The sequence below is a fragment of the Ascaphus truei genome, chromosome 15, assembly GCF_040206685.1.
Source record: "Ascaphus truei isolate aAscTru1 chromosome 15, aAscTru1.hap1, whole genome shotgun sequence".
Taxonomy (NCBI): domain Eukaryota; kingdom Metazoa; phylum Chordata; class Amphibia; order Anura; family Ascaphidae; genus Ascaphus; species Ascaphus truei.
In genome coordinates, this window is record NC_134497.1 from 35,049,373 (window position 1) to 35,058,138 (window position 8,766).

An 8,766-nucleotide genomic window follows, 5' to 3' on the forward strand; every position below is an offset into this window, starting at 1 on the left:
TTTGACCACTGCTTACCCTATTACTGCCTGGAATGGTGGGGATTTGTTTTGATTGCACACAGTGCTATACATGGACTTCCTCCCTACCCTGCCTACTATATGTCTCATTGGCTGGTGTGTCCCGCTCCCCTCACGGCTCTCATTAGCCTCCTCACACCGCGTGTGAGAGCCACACCGCCCTCACCTGCCTCAACCAAAGATGCCTCACCTCCACCACCTCACCCAAATAACCCCCGGCGCGCCTCAGCCAAACCCGGCGCTTCTCCCCTCTCCGCAACCTCCCCATCCGCTCAACTCCCCCCTCCCCTGCCTCACCCAAACCCGGCCGCTCCGCAACCTCCCCAGCCGCCCCATCCGCACAAATACCCCCCCCCCCCCGCCCCCTCACCCAGCGACTCGGTCGGTCACCCAGCCAGCCAGCCACCCACTCGGTCGGTCAGCCAGCCAGCCATCCACTCGGTCGGTCACCCAGCCAGCCGGCCACCCACTCGGTCGGTCACCCAGCCAGCCAGCCACACACTCGATCACCCAGCCAGCCGGCCACCCACTGGGTCGGTCACCCAGCCGGCCACCCACTCGGTCGGTCACCCAGCCGGCCACCCGGTCGGTCAACCAGCCAGCTGGCCACCCACTCGGTCGGTCACCCAGCCAGCCAGCTGGCCCCACACTCGGTCGGTCACCCAGCCGGCCACCCACTCGGTCGGTCACACAGCCAGCCGACCACCCACTCGGTCGGTCACCCAGCCAGCCGGCCACCCACTCGGTCGGTCACCCAGCCAGCCACCCACTCGGTCGGTCACCCAGCCAGCCACTTGGTCGCCCAGCCGGCCAGCCGGCCACCCACTCGGTCGGTCACCCAGCCAGCCGGCCACCCACTCGGTCGGTCACCCAGCCAGCCACACACTCGATCACCCAGCCAGCCGGCCACCCACTCGGTCGGTCACCCAGCCGGCCACCCACTCGGTCGGTCACCCAGCCAGCCAGCCGGCCACCCACTCGGTCGGTCAACCAGCCAGCCGGCCACCCACTCGGTCGGTCACCCAGCCAGCCAGCTGGCCACACACTCGGTCGGTTACCCAGCCGGCCACCCACTCGGTCGGTCATCCAGCCAGCCACCCACTCGCTCGGTCACACAGCCAGCCGACCACCCACTCGGTCGGTCACCCAGCCAGCCGGCCACCCACTCGGTCGGTCAGCCAGCCACTCGGTCGGTCACCCAGCCAGCCAGCCACCCACTCGGTCACCCAGCCAGCCACTTGGTCACCCAGCCGGCCACCCAACCACTCGGTCACCCAGCCAGCCACCCAGCCACTCGGTCGGTCACCCAGCCAGCCACCCAGCCACTCGGTCGGTCACCCAGCCACCCAGCCACTCGGTCGGTCACCCAGCCAGCCAGCCACCCAGCCGGTCACCCAGCCAGCCAGCCACCCAGCCACTCGGTCGGTCACCCAGCCAGCCAGCCACTCGGTCGGTCACCCAGCCAGCCAGCCACCCAGCGACTCGGTCGGTCACCCAGCCAGCCAGCCACCCAGCGACTCGGTCGGTCACCCAGCCAGCCACCCAGCGACTCGGTCGGTTACCCAGCCAGCCACCCAGCGACTCGGTCGGTCACCCAGCCAGCCACCCAGCGACTCGGTCGGTCATCCAGCCAGCCACCCAGCCACTCGGTCGGTCACCCAGCCACTCGGTCGGTCACCCAGCCAGCCACCCAGCCACTCGGTCGGTCACCCAGCCAGCCAGCCACTCGGTCGGTCAGTCACCCAGCCACCCACTCGGTCAGTCACCCAGCCAGCCACCCAATCGGTCAGTCACCCAGCCAGCCACCCACTCGGTTAGTCACCCAGCCAGCCACTCGGTCAGTCACCCGCTCAGCCAGTCACCCACCCACTCAGCCAGCCAGTCACACTGTAATCCGTCTTTTGTTGAAAATATAAAAACAAACAGGTTGCATTGTAATATTTTTTTCTGTATCACAATAAAAAAACAGTTAAGTAAAAGCTGCGCGCTAAAAAATATTTTTTTGTGATAGGTGCGCTATGGGTTGGGTGAGGGGGGTGCCCTGCTCCTTTCATTTGTCCTGGGCCCCATTATTTCTGTTGGCGGCCGTGCTCCTGCCCGCCACCTCAGCGGACAGCCCGCCCCACAGTAAGTCAGCAGCTGCCACCCACTCCCGTCACACACCGCACCCAAAGTCAGCCGCCGCCGAGATGCCCACCCACCCCCGCAGCGCGCCGCCTCCCTCCGTCACTAACCCCCCCGCCAGCACCCACAGTGAGCCGCTGCCGCACAACCAAGATGAGCTGCCCCCACAGTGAGCCGACACCGGACAGCTCTCACGGCTGTGGGGGGAGGTTGGGGGAAATCACAATCCTCCCAGGGAGTCGCCGCCAGCGAGCTCTGAAGCCTCTTATGCAGTGAAGGAAATAAATGCAGCAAGAATCAAGACTGGATCCCCGTATTGCAACCTCCGACGGCCATTTCGCCATTGCTGGCTTCTTCAGGGAGTAATTTCTCATTCATGACAAACAAATTTGTAGCCTGGTGCGTTGAGTGACATTTCTCATCAGGTGACTCCAATGGCCAACTAGCCTCGAGCTGCGCCCGATGTCATGGTGCTCACAGTCTTTCCGTGCAGTGCTTGACTTGTCTTTATTGATTCTTGCTGCATTTCTTTCCTACACCCCCGCTCCGCCTACGTCATACCCCTGTCTTGAATCACCGTCATACCGGCCCTGGCTCCTCACAAACTGAGCTGCTGCAGCGGTGCTCCTGCTCCTCCTCCTCCCGCACCGACAGCTGCACAGGAGAGCCAACCCCGTCATCTGCGTTGGTACATCTCCCCCCACTGTCGGCACATGTCCCCCCCACACCCCTTGCTGGCCACCCAGTCATTGCCTCCCACCCAGTCACTGCGGGAAAATGAAATCCCGGGCAATGCTGGGTATATCAGCTAATATATATATATATATATATACGCGCGATTGTGTGTATGCACGCGCACACACACACACACACACACACAGTGTGTGTGCGTGCATATACACAGCCGTGCGCGCGCACACTGTCATTATTAGGAGCCGGGGCCCCAGGGATAAAGGGGCGTGTCAGAAGCTGCGTCACATGTTACCCACAATCCCTGTGTTGTTAGCAGCAGTGGCCCTGATCACTTGATACAGGAGGCGCGCTCCGGTAAAGGAGGTTCCCTGAGTTACAATGTGTGGGGGTTCTTCCCCTGCAGCAGCGGGGCTCGCTCATTTGTTAGAGCAGGAGAGGCTCAGGGTGTGTGTTTGAGCCCCCGCATAAGGCACGTTCTATAGTGCCCAAAAAAAATATTTATTAAAGTTTTTTTTTCTTTAAAAAAAAATCTTATTTAGGACACACACACACACACACACACACACACACACACACACACACACACACACACACACACACACACACACACACACACACACACACACACACACACACACACACACACACACACACACACACACACACACACACACACACACACACACACACACACCACCACCCCCCCCCCCCTGAAAGAAGGGGGGGGGGGTTATACAGGCGGCGCGCGGACACTCACCGCAGAGGGGGGATCCTGCCTGACTCTCCCGGCCCCTCCCAGCTGCTGCATGTGTGGGAGACGCTGCTGCTGCTGCTCTCTGCCCGGCTGAGAAGGGATTGCGTCCTGCTGCTTGTGTGCCTCCGGTCTAGAGCGACCACGTGACCAGTAGCAGCCAATCACAGTAATAATAACCAGCAGAGGGGTTAGTGTTAAAGGGGAAGAGACACCATGAGAATGTCCCTGCCGGGGGCGTGGCTTAGTGTCCCTGCCGGGGGCGTGGCTTAGAAGAACCTCACGTAATGAGGACAAGCAAAGCCAGATGTTCATAGCAAATGTCAGGAAATGTTTTTTTTTTTTTTTAACTTACATTTTTATTGGTTATTACAAGCATATATTACATAGGATAGTACATTTTGGCAAGTAAATAAACAATGTATTAACACTTGAAGTAAATATGGGAGAAACCACGGCATTTCGGGCCCTACTCTGCCGGGGGTATCTCTAAGGCCTGGGACCCGCTGCGCCCGGCGGGCGCACGAGCGTTCCCCACCAGCAGGGGAATCCTCCCGAGCCGGTCCCAGTCCCCCCTCACGGCACAGCTCACTACACGCTGTGACGCATCAGCCACTAGGGGATTCAAGAGAATTGTAATCCCTAGCGTCGACGCGTCACGTGGTGTGGCTGTGAGCCAATGAGGAGGGGAGGCTTCGGGAGGAGGCGAGGCTTCGGGGAGTGGGGAGGAGAGTGTGGAGGGAAAGCAGCGTGAGTGCCTGTCTGTGTGTGTGTATGTGTGTGTCTGAGTGCCTATTTGTGTATGTGTATGTGTATGTGTGTGTGTGTGTGTGCCTGCGTGTGTGTGCATGAGTGTGTGTGTGTGTGTGTGTGTTCGGGGATGTCAACCTGACCGGTATATCTGAGGTAGTGTGCATGAGTCCTACTCACATTATGTGCAGCGCCTCCACCTCATCAGGATCTATGCGTATGTAGGTAGAGGGCCCTGATGAGGAATTCCTTCGTGGTGGTGAGGGCCCCAGGAGAGTAATTGCAGACTCACACCATGGGGTTCTTGGTAAACAAGCCATCTTTATTGTGCGTGGTGATACGGGCCAGCTTCCCCTCACAATTCTTCTCTCAGCCGCACATTCTTCCGTGGTTCCCTTTTAAAAGGTATGCCCTCCCAATGGAGTGGGATTCCCTCTCCCCATCGGGAGATCACCCCAGTGCCAGGTCCCTGGACACAGTTGGCTGGCTCTGGCTGTTGATATAACTTGATGCCACTAGTTAATGCACTAGTGAGCACATTTAACTGGCTGCTTCATCTTGCACCATCAACTACTACGTCTCCTCTAATTTTAGGCAGTGCGGTGCCTTATATACCTCAGGAAACAGGCACATCTCTGATGTCACTAACAATGGACTCAGAACATGTAGCCACTCCCATTATACACAGGGCACCTCACCAGGGTGTGAGGGCAAACCGCCATAATTACTGCTGGCATTCCTGTAACTTACCAGGTCTTGCTGCCAGCAGGAGAGATGACAGTAGGCATTGTTAGGCATGACTACATACTCCCCCTGGTGAATTCCCACCGACCTGGCTGGGACCTAAATTTGGTGTACCTTTCTGCCAGGAACCACTGCAAAACAGGAACACATAATTCAATACTTTCATGATTATTCATAACACAGCGCTCACTGACCAGCAGGGGCGCTCAAGATTTACTTTCCCAGACCTCATTTGCCTCTTCCTAATAATAGTGACGAGGATCTGGCTTCTTCACTTCTCTGCCCGCCTTGTCTGTCACTGTGACACTGTATTCCATGGGTAGGCCACGTTCCCCTCTATACACCACCTTATGCATATAGATACTGCGCCCAATACTCCAGACACGCATCAACTGGGCTATTCGTTCCTCTGCTTGCGGCCCCTTAATATCACCTCCCTTGGTCACCATATAATACTCAATATCCTCCCTGAGCCACCCATCCCGACAGTCCTCTATCTCCTGCATGAGGGGTTCAGGAACATATGGATATTCTAAGCCATGGGTACGTTTATATTTTCCTACAATGGCCCGTTCGGCTCGGCAGACCCTTGTCAGCTTAGCACTGCCCGCTCTTCCCGGCAACACCCATGACGGGCTCATCTGGATCCACGGGATCATCCAACCCATCCGGACCCCGGGGTTCTATCCACCCTCGTTCAATTCGATACCACCTATCCTGAAGTTCCCTTAGATGGTCATCCTCCGTAAATTCTCCTTTGGCCCACCAATGATCTACTACCCCCTCCCGATCAAGGATAAACCGTGTCCTATTCATCCAGGACACATATCCCTCAAACAAGGGGGCCCACCATCAGATCTCCCTATTCTCCTCCCCGGACACCTCCTCCTCTAACTCTCCCTCTTCTAATCCACCCCCGGAAGATATGCCCGACGTACACTCGGACAGTGCTCGAATGTCCGTACCCAGTTTCTGGTTCCCCATATTAGCACTCATATTACTGGGACAGTCACTGGACACTGATACCCGGCGTGTAATCCGCCCTCCTCCCGCTGACCCATCGTCAGATGTCCCATAGTCCAGACTCTCTGTCCGTTCATCGGACGCGACCCGTGAATCCCCTGACATCCCTAAACTAGAAGAGGACCCAAACGTGAACGTGAATGGGGCCGGGGCTTTAACTAGGGCCTTGGGTCTTGCTAGGGTCTGGGATTGGGGATAGGGCCGAGCCGTCGGTATCTGAAGGGCTGGGACCTGCTCCTCTCTGCTACCTGATCCGGTTCCGCCGCAGGAACTCTCCGTCTTTCCGATCTCTCGACTCCTCGATCGTGATGTCGAGCGGCCGCTTCTCTTGGTCTTGAGCGTCCGACCTCCACTGCTTGAGCGAAGGGACGCTGTCACCTCCCCCTCTGTTCCACTCGGTCTACCGGAAGCGATGTCGGGACAAGCACATGTCTCGTCGCCATCTTGGGTTGGGTCCCCAAGTGAGACCTCTTCTTCCACCAGAACATCCGGTAACTCCTTCCGGCGTGGCCCCGTCTGGGCCTGGCTCTGTTCTTCCTCCGCCACCACCACCTTGGGAGCTGAGGACAAGCGGGGACTCTGCTTACCACTCCGGGGCATTGGAGTGGATCTGCCGCCATCTGATCCACTAGTCACCACGGCGGTGGGACTTCGCCGCGGAACGGGCGAGACTCGGCTCCGATCCTCACCGACACAGGTAAGTGGCACTCTCTTCATAGTACTGCTGCTGTGGTAAGCTGGTGGTCGGGTTGTAAAGGCCACAATACTGAGGGACTCCTCGTCCAAGGACTCCAGTTTTGCATTTGGCCGGGGCATTCCGCCTGGTGATTTGCGGCGCGGCCCCCTCTTATCACCGCGTCGGTGACCGGTTTTCTCGGTCGGCTCTGTTTTAATAACCGGAGCCGGTCCTTGTTCACCGGAACTCGTAGCCTCCCTCCAGAGCGCACCAGGAATTTCCGCTGCCAACATAGCGGCATCTTCCGCCGCCTCTACTGCTTGAATTGGCCCAAAGGTTGGCATGGGCCACAGATATTGTAGTCCACACTGGGCGCATCGGGCTGTGGAGCTCACGGCTCTGCCCGGCAGTCGGCATTGTAGGCATAAACATGCTACTGTATCTACAGGTCCCTGGCCACAGTTGGCCATGTCCCTGCCAGGTCCCTGGCCACAGTTGGCTGTCTCTGGCTCTTGATATAACTTGATGCCACTAGTTACTGCACTAGTGAGCACATTTAACTGGCTGCTTCATCTTGCACCATCAACTACTACGTCTCCTCTAATTTTAGGCAGTGCGGTGCCTTTTATACCTCAGGAAACAGGCACATCTCTGATGTCACTAACAATGGACTCAGATCATGTAGCCACTCCCATTATACACAGGGCACCTCACCAGGGTGTGAGGGCAAACCTCCATAATTACTGCTGGCATTCCTGTAACTTACCAGGTCTTGCTGCCAGCAGGAGAGATGAAAGTAAGCATTGTTAGGCATGACTACATAAAAAAAAAAAAAAAAAAAAAGGGGGGTGTGGCAGGACGGCCTGTAGCCGAGGTCAGGGAACAGTCCACACGTGTAGTTCAGGATAAATGAAAACGTTCAGTGGCTTTATTTCTCCACAGCAACATAACATGCGGGTACACTGTCCCTTTAAGCAAATAAATCCTGCTCCTCATTGGGAGAAAACTGACTAACACAGCATTCCTAGCTAGCAGGCTGGCTGGCTAAACCATAACCAAACCTTAAGAGTCTTTTTAAGCAGTCATGCAAACAAATGAAACAAATCTTACTTTGGCTGCAGTAAGTAGTGTGCTGTATCCTTCTGGCTACCAGCACATCTATCCATGTGCTCTCATCTGAGACAGGCCGCTACTGCTGGTAACAAGATCCTTATCTACCTTCCTGGCTCTCAGGTGTCAGCTTACTTCCTGATTACCTAACTTTCACCTGAGTTAACCCTTATGAGTGCTGGATGAAGCACTCAGACATATGTTTCCCATGCATAATTGATAGGGGTTGACTTCACCCTGTCACATACCTCCCCTGTTTGTGTGTGGCTAGTGTCCCACACGGCTGAAGCCCGACCCTCCACTCCTTCTCTTGACAAAAAATCAGCATTTCCATGGTCCTTTCCAGGTCTATGCTGAATATCAAAAGAGAAGGGTTGGAGGGCAATATACCACCTGGTCAACCTTGGATTTGTGTCCTTCATGGTGTTTAACCACTTCAAGGGCGCATGGTCAGTGACCAGGGTGAAGTGTACTCCGGCGACATAATGTCTCAAGGCCTCAATTGCCCATTTTACAGCGAGGCACTCCTTCTCAATAACGGAATACCTCACTTCCCTTGGGAACAGCTTCCGGCTGATGAACAGTATGGGGTGTTCAACACCATCAAATTGCTGAGACAGCACTGCTCCCAGTCCTACCTCTGAGGCATCCATCTGGATGATGAAGGGCTCTTTAAAATCTGGGCTCCGAAGAGCGGGGCCCTCTGACAGGCACTTTTTTAGCATGTCAAAGGCGTCTTGGCACTCCTAAGACCATTTAACTTGGGTCGGGGCACTCTTTTTTGTCAGATCTGTTAGGGATGCAGATATTTCTGAAAAATTGGGGATAAACCGCCGGTAATACCCTGCTAACCCCAAAAGGGAGCGGACCTGTGTCT

General features: G+C 56.3%; 1 protein-coding gene across 2 annotated transcripts in view; it reads right to left on the minus strand.

The window, feature by feature from the left end:
• LOC142466800 (uncharacterized) overlaps nt 1-3,729 on the minus strand; it is a 124,075-nt gene extending 120,346 nt beyond the window's left edge. For both annotated transcript variants that reach the window (XM_075572244.1, XM_075572247.1), the window contains exon 1: nt 3,593-3,729. The gene's annotated coding sequence lies outside the window, so the exon portion shown is untranslated. The remainder of the gene's footprint in view (nt 1-3,592) is intronic.
• Nucleotides 3,730-8,766: the final 5,037 nt, after the last annotated feature.